This window comes from Micrasema longulum, unplaced genomic scaffold (genome assembly GCF_059751315.1).
Source record: "Micrasema longulum isolate JH-2025_06_02 unplaced genomic scaffold, ASM5975131v1 h1tg001067l, whole genome shotgun sequence".
Taxonomy (NCBI): domain Eukaryota; kingdom Metazoa; phylum Arthropoda; class Insecta; order Trichoptera; family Brachycentridae; genus Micrasema; species Micrasema longulum.
In genome coordinates this window covers 238,226-251,434 of record NW_028278255.1, presented here as the reverse complement: position 1 = coordinate 251,434, position 13,209 = coordinate 238,226, and positions in this window count along the sequence as shown.

Genomic DNA, 13,209 nt, shown 5'->3' with positions numbered 1-13,209 from the left:
ATCATCGTGGTTTTGGATGTGACAGGGTTTAAAGAACACCCTGTATAATCACTTTGTAAAGCGCCCTTGAGGTATTATATTACGAAAATGGCGCTATATAATTTATCCATAATAATAATGATAATAATAAAGGATATTATCTCACAATTACGTCCTGGACCCGTCAAGGTCATTAGTCTTTAAAGGACTCTCGCCTTTAAACGCATACCATTACTGAATACTGACTACTAACGTACTAACTACTAACCAGCGACAGCGAGGGGTACAGTGTACACTGTACAGTCAACTTCCAATAGCTAACAGCCCGTATATTAATGTAGGATACGTCAGTAAAGGATCGTACATAATATTAATGTGGAATATCCTCCGGAAATCACGTCCTACGGAGTAAATGGCGCCACGTCCCAGTGACAGGTCACTCGAATTATGTGCATTGTATTACAGTGATAAATTGTATAGAAATACATTTTTTATGGACGTAAAATAAACATATCTTATCTACTATTATTATTTATTATTTTATTAATTATTTATTTAGGAACACATCGTAAAAGAAATATCTTATATTCCAATGAGTTTTTGAAAAATACTCATTTATGGACAACCGAATTACACGTGATTTAGCACTCGATGATAAACTATTTATATTTTCATCATTTTTTTCGTTATAAACTATGATCAATAATAAAAATAATGTGACCTCACTGGGGTTGCCCATGCCGAGGACACCTAACAATATCCTTTTTTTTAAAAATATTTTTACATTTGAGAATAAACCAAGAAGACTTAATAAACAGAGATAATTAAAAAATATTCATACAGTTTTAAACACTACTTATTTATGGTAATAAAAAAATTATGTTCATCTATGACTGAATGTAAGATTGTAGTAAATGGAGATAGTTTGAAACAGGTCGAAGAATTTGTATATCTGGGTAGTATGTTTACTAGAGATGGAAATATGGACAAGGATATTGAAAGGAGGGTTAGTGCCGGTAACAGAGTTAATGGTGCCTTAAAGTCTGTCGTAGCAAATAAGTGTCTATCGCAAGAGGCTAAATTAGCAGTTCATAATGGAGTTCTGGTACCAACCCTAATGTATGGAAGCGAAGCATGGATTTGGAAAAAAAGGGACGAAAGTAGACTGAATGCTGTTGAAATGCGATCCCTCAGGCGAATGTGCGGAAAAACAATGTATGATAGGTGCCCTAATGTCGAAATTAGAGCAGAATGCAAGGCTGAGTTAAGCATTATCGACAAAATTAAGAAAGGTCTTTTGCGATGGTTCGGTCATGTGGAGCGAATGAATGATGAAAGAACGGCTAAAAAGATTTATGATGCGAATGTGTTTGGTTGTAGAAGTCGAGGAAGGCCGAGAAAGACATGGCATGATCAAGTACAACAAATTCTTGAAAGTGGTCATGTGAGAAGTCGGAATAATCGACGTGCGTGCATGAGAAGATGTATGAATGTGAAGGAAGCAAAGGAAGTGTGCCAGGACAGAGTGGTGTGGCGTTCTATCCTCTCTGCCTACCCCTCTGGGGAAATGGCGTGATGGTTAGTTAGTTAGTTAGTTAGTTAGTTATGTTCATCTATATTATTTATGTTACAAAACGCACAATGAAAGAACAAAAACATAACATAAGCCATACATTTGTAGAACACTTATTCAGAGGCGCGGTTTATCATTTATATATCTGTTTACTCTTTACTACTATATTTTAGTTTTTTTAATAAAATGATGCATGCATGTCTGTTTTTTTTTATTCTTTAACCGTAGATATAAAAATACAAGACCTTAAAAATAGTAAAAATAAAACCAAGAAAAATTCTCACAATGGTTGATAGTACCTTCTTAAAATTATAAAACTAATTAAAAAGAATTTTGAATTTCTTATTATTTACATAAATATTAAAATTTTCAGACTAAAAGTCTCTTAAAATTGTTTAAAGGTCGTCAATAACTTGTGTTGGAAAAATGGGAATCCAGTTGTGGTAGAGTGGTATTTGAACCTCGAACCTATTTATCCAAAATGTATGTAAACATAGAAACTTACTATATGAATATTCTAAAATAAATGGGAGTATTTTTTGATAAGATTTTTTAATTCAAAACTTTTGATAATATCAGTTTGAAAAAAATATTCAAAGTCGCAAAATCAAATACAGCATTTAAAAATACTAAAAACTTATGCAAAATTAACATACCACAATATTATGTAACGTCAGATTGATTCTTTATTGGAATGGTTTCCTTAAAACTGTTTTTTAAACTTGTAACAGCGCATAGTTAAATAATATTCCAGAATTTCAGAAATAATACCGTATTTATAGATAAGAATGTATTAATTTTAAGTAAACCTTATATTTTTATTGAATTGATCAGACATACGTACATATATGGTCGTTTTTAGTGGAAAGTAAACTTGTTGGAAGAAGAAAGTGATTTCGCTTTGCCGAGGTTTCGCGTTTTCTATGTGAAATCTACCAATCTAATAACTTATAAGGAATAGTTGCAACACATCAATCAATTTAAACATCAGTATCAGTTTCTGTTTGTCATATAAATAATAATTATGTAGGCGTTTGTACTTGGAGCAAAAAACATAAAAACCATATTTATTAAATCTATACAAAATCACCGTAGGGTACACCTCATTCAAAATAATTTTGATTTTATTACTCGTAGATATGAAATCGCAATTTTTCAAATTGGCCAGTTTGAATGCGGCTTACATTGGTTTGCGTGCGAATTCCAAATTCAATGATTTTTTGCTTTAAAGCCATGTTATTTTTTTAATAAACGAATTAGTCATTTCTTTTTTCGTCGTTTGTTTCCTCAGATATTTTCGTTTCGTTTGCTCAGATATTTTTTATGAGTTAAATGATTCGAATATTTTTTAACGGTCTTTAAGCTGCAAGAGCTTAAACTGGAGACTCTTTCACCCACTTTACTCGCTGGACCTTTCAAAATTTGGATAACCTTTTACAACGGAAAAAAATCACTTCGAAGTGTCGGGGAAAATACCTTTATAGCATTTGTCGACTCCTGCCCACAGGACTTTTAGAGGAAAGGCATCAATCAATAAACTACCATTAAAATAGAAAAAAATTGTGTATACAATATGTTAGTGGAGCGTTTTTCATCTTTTACCAGGGCTGCATTCTCCGAGAACGCGTACACAAAAAATGGAAGGACATTATTTTTTTGTGTTCGAAAAAGTTTATTTTTTAATGTTTACAAACAACTTTCGTTTATTATGGATCCTAATCAGATTATTTCGTTAAACTCTTTATAATTTCTACCTATTTATTTATTTTTACTGGATTTTTGGTATTAACTTACATTCAATATATTTTTGAAAATCGTATTTCTAAATAGAGTGCACCCCTGTTGATGATAAGAGAAGAGTTTGATATTTGCAAAAATAATAGTTTTGAAAATGAACTATTTTATGTTTTGGATATTCATAAATAAACAAAAACTTAGATACCTACTTTAATTCAATATAAGAATATTAATAATTTCTAGATTGGAATACAATTAATGCGTTGGGAATACAATTAATCGGGCATTTGGGTTTCAAATGAAATATCAAGAATACGTCAAAACTGGCTGGCGGTTAAAGAACTACTAAATACGCGTTAGCCATGACTGAGCGTTTGGGCATGAAGTAAGCGTCATAATTTTAGAGGGCTCAGGGTGCGTCTATGTGAACGTCGATGGTTTTATTTAAGAAAATCAAATCTGTTTCTTTGGATACGTAAAAACATTATGAAACAATATTTGTTAGTATGCTTAATCATGTTTAATCTTCAGAGGAAACGCGGCCTAACTTTTCTTTCTATATATCTAATTTTAACTTAATACAATAATTGATATGAAACTTCCGATTGTGTTCGTTTAATATATGTATATATACGAGTATGTACTCAAATCTAGCAATAGCAAAGCATTGCCGGGTTCGACTCGTATATCATATATCTTAAAATGGCAAAGTAAATTTGTACATGAAAATAAAAATCCCTATAAAGAGAAAATACTTCTAATAAAATACATTTTAAATGATTAATTAATTAAACACGTTATAATAGATCATTTCGCAAAAATCGAATACAATAAATCGTTTAAAAAATATGAAAATACAGTTGATACATATGGGCAGAATGAGTAAAAAAATAGCCTTTAAATAACACCTGCCAACGACAGGTCGTAAGCCTTGCAAATACCTAGACATCCACATCAATATTTAATAATTTAAGACAAAATATCCAATGGTTATGATTTATTATTTATGTAAAACAATTTTTTTTATTATTTTTTTTATTTCTCATTGAATACATTTTTGTTATTTTCTTAGGTTAACCTTTTCTTTTACTTCTTTCTTATTTCATTTACATTTTTTAGATCCTAATTTTAATATGTACTTTTAATTTTCTTATTATTATTTTTTATTTAATATGAATTGAAATTCTCGATTTACTTTATTTTGTTTAATTCATTTTTTATATTTTTTTGATTACATTTATGAGCACACACTGTTTATATACGTGTTTATTTTTTTTTCTTATATTTAAAATATATTCAAGTAAATTACTTTTCTTTAATTTTAATTGTATTATTTTACTCTATTTTCCTACTTAAAAAAATAAAAATAAAATTCTTTAAACTATTTTTTATGTTTATTATTTTATACGTATACAGTATTATGTCTGTACTCTTCTTATTTGATTATTAATTAAAACTAATGCCTGAGCACCCGATGACAAACTATTATTGAATAGTTTATCGGGACAAAATATATCTTAATTAAAAAAAAAAAAAAAAAATTAAAAAATATATTATAATATGCTAATATTTATGGCGCTCAAGCGTTTAAGAGTTTTTTGATATTTGTTTTTTTTTTATGAAATGACAATTAAATTTTCACCGTGTTTGTCTTATATAGGTAGTTGTTTCTTCAAAACCGAGACACGAAAGATTTTCTTTATTTTATCGTTAGAAACCTGTTATAGCGTTATCTATTTATTATGTTGACACGCTATAAAAGCATTGACCCGACATCGACATGTCGGAAGCGAGAGCCACTAATTTTCTCTGAAGTAAGGTTAGGAATACATATTATATTATACTCAATGTCTTATTTATAAATGGGTTAAATCAGATAGCGGTAAGTGGTAAGAATAAATAAGTGGATAATATGACACTCCAAGTATACACAATATGGTAAATAGCCTCGAATCTTTATTTAAGTTGATTATTGTGATACAATTTACTTTAAGATGTCAATTTACAAATAAACACAATGAAATTTGATGTAATACGCGATAAAAATTTGCAAAAAATGCTTCATGAACATTTTTTAAAACTAACAAAATGGGCGTATGACTAAAGAATAAATTCTAATAAAACAAAATATGTTGTGTATCCTCAATGCTAATTTTAAATCAAAATACGAACTGATCTAAGTTCTTGCCTTCGTGCAAATTCAAATATATAATTAGGTAAATTAATTATTCTATTATGGATGTTGTAAATAATCATAAATATTTAGGACCAATTATTAATTTCAGATTTAGTTAATAAGATCATATCGATAGAATCTGCGACGGACTAAGTCTAAGGTACTGAATCCAAGTTATTTACGGTGTAAAAAGTAAATTATCTTCAGAACATTCATATATATACCATGTACATACATAAATATACCATGTACATTGAATTGATTATATCTTACGAAATCGTATTAGAGGTCTCACCTACCTGGCCTATGCCTGGGGCATCTATGTAAAATTTATTATATTAAGGTAAGACTATTAAGGGTGACTACACCGAATTCTTTCGCCAAATAAATCACTTTTAAAAAATGGGAAACAAGTTGTGGCAGAGCTGGGTTCGAACCTCGGACGTTTGTTCCGTAAGTCCATCACACTAAACGCGGCACCACAACCCGCTTTGATTCCCGAAATAATTTAAGATGATTTTTTTACTTAAGTATCAACCTTGTTGGTTTAGATTTGGATAAGTTACCATAGAAGGCTTCCCGTTTCATAGATAATATTTATAATATACAGGATGTTCTTTAAACCCTGTCACATCCGAAACCACGATGATCAGTATAGGCAAGAAGACATATTAGCATATTAAAAAAATATTTAGAACGAAGAAAAATTTTAAAAAATAAAATATTTAAAAAAACAAATGGTTGCTTACTTCTGCAAGGGATAAGCGAGGGGTGCGCGACCGCGCGGTTGACGGTGTATTAGACTCCCCCTTCCCTTCTCCTCGTTTCTATCCTGCAGAAGTAAGCAACCATTTGTTTTTTTCTATATTTTATTTTTAAAGATTTTAGTCGTTCTAAAATTTTATTTTAAAATGCCAATATGTCTTTTTGCTCATGCTGATCATCGTGGTTTCGGATGTGACAGGGTTAAAAAACACCCTGTATAAGATTCAGATGTATACAAATTGTAAAAATGATTTTTTAATATATTTTTAAAATACTATTTTTTCCTAAATTAATTGTGCATTGTACAAATAAAAATGCACATATAACAAAACATATAGTATTAGAAATCTATTTGTCTATGTACGCATTTAAATATTATGCAGGTTTTTATGCTTTCTTCCCGCAACTTTTTAATTGCAACATAATTAAAACAATAAAAAACGTGTATAATAATGATGAAATAAAACCAATGCCATACTTACAAAACATAAATATTTATTCAGCCTAAAATTTTTGAAATTGTGCAATTTCTGATAAATGTTTAACTTGTAATATTTTTGTCATGGTCAGTACGTCAGACGACAAATTTGCGATGCATAATGATTAATTTGTGAATTCTTGCTGCCGACATATGAATAAATTAGGTTATGATCTTGCCATTTCAGGAAACATGTTCATAGTTAATATATTATTATTATTTAACAACCCAATAAAATTACAAATAATTTGACACTTAAATGTGAAGGTTTTCTCTGTTATGATTTTGTGAACAATACTTATACAAAGTTTCATTTAAAAAATCCACATAATTTATGTATACGTATTTTTAAAAATCATCATTTTTCCCCCAATATTAATATTTTTTCATTCAAAGTAACCACCATCGGATATAATATACTTATGCCAGCGTTTTCTCCGATCCTAGAAAAAATTCAGGGACGCACTGTTTGGTATGGCCATTAGTTCCGTCAGCGATTCGGTCTTTACTATTATTATTATAGTAGGATAATTTATATAGCGCCATTTTTGTGTAAATCACCTCAAGGGCGCCATCACCTCAACGGCGTTATCTCTTCTATGATCTCAAAATGACATACTTTCTTAGTCTTCATCTTTGGGAACAGGAAAATGTCGCGGAGGGGCCAAGTCTGATGAATACGTTGGCTGGCTATTATAACCTGTCATCATCTTAAACTTTACACATATCCATATTTTTTCAATTCTTCCATCTGTTGAATTGTGAAGTGAAACAGCCGAAACCTTTATTGGTGTGAATAAGATTTCGAATGAGGAAGTTCAGTGTTTTTATTTTTTGTTTTCTATTTGAAATTAATGGTCGAAATGCGATCTCTTAGACGAATGTGTGGGAAATCAATGTATGACAGGGTTACGAATGATGAATCAGGCGAGAGTGTAAATCTGAGTCAGGTATAATTGATAATATTCAGAAAGGGTCTCTGAGATGGTTTGGTAATGTAGAACGAATGGATGACGAAAGAATGGTAAAACAAGTATATATGTCGAAAATGAACGGTAACGTGAGATAAGGACGACCAAGGAAGACGTGGCATGATCAGATAAACTAAAATCCTAAGTCTGGTCATGTCAAAAGCAGGCAGAATCGAAGGGCATGTATGACAAGATGTATCCCTACGGGGAAATGGCGTGATGGTAGTAGTAGTAGTATTTAAAATTACTTACACGTATGACGTCTCAAGTTATCTTCCGCTTCTTTTGCTGATTGGTCAGTTGAGTTACCGTAAACACTTTTGTCATTGGTCGAAAAAAACTAATGACGCTATTCAAAGTAGTTCGTTTTTATAAACAAAATAATTATACGTTTTTAAGAAACTTCGCTTTATAATTTAATGCTCTAATTTTTATAACGCGCAAGAATCCATTTTTTATATCCAATTCCCGTGGGGTTGAACTTTTTTATTATTTCACAAACTAAGCAGCGTCCGCAATTTTCGTACCTTTTGAACGAATAGTGTTTATTGTTTTTTGGTTTGCTCGTCCCAACTCTACATGGATTTGGAAGTAAGCTAATTTTAGAATTGAGCCTTAGAATATTATGGATTGTCAAATTAAATTCAAGTTTTTTGTTTCCCGAGTTATAATTTCTAATATCCATCGGTTTTGAGAATTCGATTTTAATGCACCGCCTCCCAATCGATATTTGATTCTCACAAAATTTCCCATAGGTACTCGTAGTTCACCGCGTGCCAAGGACATTATTTAAATAAGGACGCATTCAAATAAAGGATACAAATCGTTTCATATTCATAGCCGACAGTGCTGTGGTTTGCCAGGAAATTTGCTTTGACTTTCATTGAAACGCATTTTGACGTCACATTTCTAAAATTGGATACGCTGTAACTTGTCCTTACATTTATGGATTTACTGTGTCAATTCGTTCGTGATTATTATAGATATTATTTATATTTTATGGATCGTGGTGAGTCAAGGTAATCTTAAAGTAAATCAATTCATTAAACTGCTATCTATTTATTTTGTTGTAAATCGATTGATACAGAATAATATAATGCGTATAATAAAGTGCAGTGGACGAACAAAAAATAACAAAACAATCGGTCAACAATATTTTGAGTTTGTCCAAATTTTTGTAGACAAGGACTGGATTCAACTCCCTGGGGATCCTTTTATATTAACATTTTACAACAGAGATGAAGAACATTTAAGAGAAGGTAATATAGAAGTCTAGGCGTCTACAGGACTTATGACATGTCAATTAGATGAATCTCACCCGCATAAATAAAGGTTTCAGCTCTTTAACTTCACAAACATCAACAGATGAAAGAATTGAAGGAATATAGATGTTCAAATATAGGCAGAATGGTGAATGTTACACAGTGTGTAAAGTGGCCACTTAAACCAGCCATTGACGGGTCATAAGCCCTGTAGATGCCTAGACTTCTATATTACCTTCTCGTAAATGTTCTTCATCTCTGTTGTAAAATGTTAATAAAAACAATCGGTATTATAATTATGTCAATTGATCAGATAATCTTTGCCATGTTTAAAAATTGGCTACCATACAAAGGACTAAAAACGGTGAAGAAATATCATGGCCCCGATTACATTAGAAAGTCAACAGAGTCATCTTCAATTGTTTAAAAAGTCAGTTTACTTCGGTTTCAAACTATTTCCTTTTTTTAATGCGAATATGTTAATATTCGTAATAAAAATTGAAATATCTTCGTCGGTAAGATGAAGTTAAACGTGTTTTAAAATAAAACAATACATTTTCGTTCAGAAGTTTCGATTTTACTTTATAGACCAAAAGATAACTCTAAAAGCTTTCCACTGTGATTGGGACCCTGGACCAAAACCTCTCTTTAAAGTATTTTCTGTTTAGAAATCTATGTTTTGCTAGGTTTCTTATAGGGATACATCCGATACTAACATCGATATATCGGCGATATTTCAGTGCTTCCCATATATCCGACATAGAATTAAGAATAGTCTAGAAACTGCATACGCACATCAAACAGAAGGCGACTAAACTACTCATGAATGAGTGAGTTTACGTTTTTTGACCCATTAAGTTCTTTGTAGACGTCGCTCAGTACGCAACTCCTGATTTGAATTCAACTACAACCGTGTTGTGTCCTTTTGAAGTGTAGAAATACTGCTAGGATCTTAGTGAAACCGGATGCAATTACATTTCATGTGTAATTAGCAAATTAATGTGTATGCAACAAATGCATTACTTCAAAATTTAATTATTTTTCCATCTGTCAGATTGTCGAAGACACAAAATGAACATTTCGTTAGTGTTGCCAGGGTAGTAAATTGTTTTACCCTACTTTGCGTATCTAATGAGAGAACTGATGAAAATTGGATTTCGGATTAAATATTTGTACATTTGACCGACATTATCTTCAAAACATCAAATATTATTACACATGATATAAAAATATCCGTTTTATGTTGACATAAAACGGATATTTTTATATCATGTATAATTTATTTGAATACAATTTGTATTATATTTTAAGTTTAAAGTTAATTAATTCAATTACTCTTTACTTATCTACTATGTTGTGTCAATCAATATTTCCGCGTGCACAATAAAATTTTAGAGAAATTAACAGATTGCTTTTTTTTACCTTACATTTGTGTTATAATTATATTTTTTCCCATCGTGCAACATTTACACGACGGCATCACGAAAGCGCGCGGCAAAAGTGAGGCATAGTGGGGGAATTATTGGACACAGTCCGATGTATTCAAATATGATTCTCCGCTCCTTTTGGATTATTCTTAATTCTATGATATCCGATATGCTTTAAATAATTTTGCCCTTTATGAAACCTTCGCACGTGCACGCGCGATTGTGTGTAGCAATAATGATAAATTGAATGAAATTTCGATTAAAACGATATTCATTGTAACTAAGTAAAAATAACTCGGTATTCCTCGAGCATAATCTTTATATTTACCCTTTTAGTCAGTTAAATTTACTATCCGTATAGATACCGGCATATTCGAAACTTTTCTATAAATGTCGGTATCTTATCGACAGAAACGCGTATAGATGCATCCCTAGGTTCTAATAAACTAGAATACGTTAGTACCACCTGTTTTTGAACATTAATCATTAGAGTGACCTTTAACACACATTCTGATACATTATCTTTGGAAATATGAAGCAGGGACAGTGAGGGCAAACGTCCTTATTAGGCACCTCCGAGGTAAAGCAGATAACAGCAACTTATTGTACATAATAAGACTTGCAATGCCCAAACTCGTCACTTGTGTCACCTTGGGAAGCTATTCCAAAATGGCGACGTTCCATTCTCGAGAGAACATCTGAATATCGATACCATATAAACTCCCGCCAATTACATAAGGTATTGCCACACTGAACGTACCGGAGAGAATTATAATGTATTCGAAACCTGGAGCCTACTTTGACCATTTATGGGAACTGTCACTGTCATATCTGGAAATGCGATTTGAAATTGGAAAGCAAATCATCTCCAAAAGTCACCAATAAATTTACACATGTTACGAAATCTTACGTAAACCGTGGACGTGCTTCAGATTATTAGGTCCATACACATGACATATGTATCAGGTGACTAAAATCGGAGAGATCTTTACACTCCCACAATTTAATCCACACATTAAAAGGAGAATATGGAAGAATATAATGTTAAATGGCTTTTGGTTTGTTCTAAGTAAATACATATTCGATGATATTTACATGTCTAAAAAATATTTATTTTTATTTATTTTATTTATTGGGGGTATGATGGGATGGGATATTCACGTAACAAATAAAATATACAGATAATAAAACCAATGACAGATATCCACAGAAATACATTAAATACACGTACAATACATACTAGTGTGTTTGTGTGAGTGTAAATGAGTGAGAGGGAGGGTGAGTGGGTGTTTGTGTCAAGTGTCGAAAATATAAATATGTATAAACTATTAAGAATTAGAGATAAAATAAAATAAAATAAAATAAAATAAGATAAAATAAGACTTTATTATTGAATCTAAGTATAAGACAAAAAAATATGTTTTAAGACGCGCATTTAAGATGTTATTTTTTTACAATCAAATGGATCAATAAGAGGAAAGTTTAAATTATATTCACGGGCAAACCGTATAAGTGGAGAGTTCAGGGCATAGTTCGTACGAACTGCTGGCACATGAAATAGAGAGCTCGACGTGTGACGGGTGCGGTAGCCGGGGACATTTAATGATAACTCCGACAAAAGAGCCGGACTATCAAGCCGTCCACTAAGTATGTCATGAAGCACCCCCTTGTCTAATAGTAGACGGCGATCTTCTAAAGTAAGCAAGTGGTGCTTTTTGCAGGAAGACATATAATTGAGATCGGTATTCCTGCATCTCCAGTTAAGATGTCTAAGAAATTTCCATTGAATTTTCTCGAACTTTTCTTTATGTGTGACATATTGTGGAGACCAAACAGAAGAGGCATACTCGAGCAAACTGCGAACATAAGCAAAGTAGAACATTTTAATACACGCGATATCTTTAAATACCTGACATGTACGAAGTACAAAACCAAGGTTTCTATGTGCACGGGTCAGTATGTCATCGAAGTGATTCTCAAATGTAAGTTTGCTATCAAGAATAACACCCAGATCGCGTACGGTATCAACTCTCTGAACAGGTTGGTTTTCTAATATATAATGATATGGGATGGGATGTCGACCTCGCGAAAAAGAAATAAGCAAACACTTTGATACATTGACGTTAATACGATTTTTCAAATAGTATCCTGTCAAACGGTTTAGATCATCTTGAAGTTTGAGACAGTCAAGGGAACTCTTAACTTTGAGGTATTTTTTTTTTATCATCTGCGTAGATTAAAAACTTTGCGTTCATAAATACAATATAAATATCATAGAGATACGCGTTATTAAACAATGGTCCCAAATGCGATCCCTGGGGTACTCCGGAGGAAATATCAGTAAACTCAGATCAAAAACCCCCAAGAACAACAGCTTGACTTCTATCGCTGAGATAAGATAAGATCCATCTGTGAACGTCACCTTGTACACCCAAGTTTAAAAGTTTTCTCATAAGAATTATGTGATCCACTCGGTCGAAAGCTTTTTCGAAGTCTGTATAGATTACATCAACCTGCTCGAGTTTGTCCATGCAATGAAAAACATAGTCTATTAATTCTATCAAATTGGAGATAGTAGATTTGCCTTTCAGAAACCTATGTCGTTGGGGAGGTATTCCTTTAATTTTTTAATATTTGCATACTATTATGGCAACCAAGTTGTTCAAAATTACATAAATACCAAATACCACCATTTGCTGAAAGCATGAATCTGTATAACATATTCATGAATATGATTTCCCGCTTGATATTTGTTAAATACAAACATAGTAAATACTGGTAAACTAAATATGTAACTTTAACGTTTACTCATTATTAAATGTTCATGTGATGGTATTTATA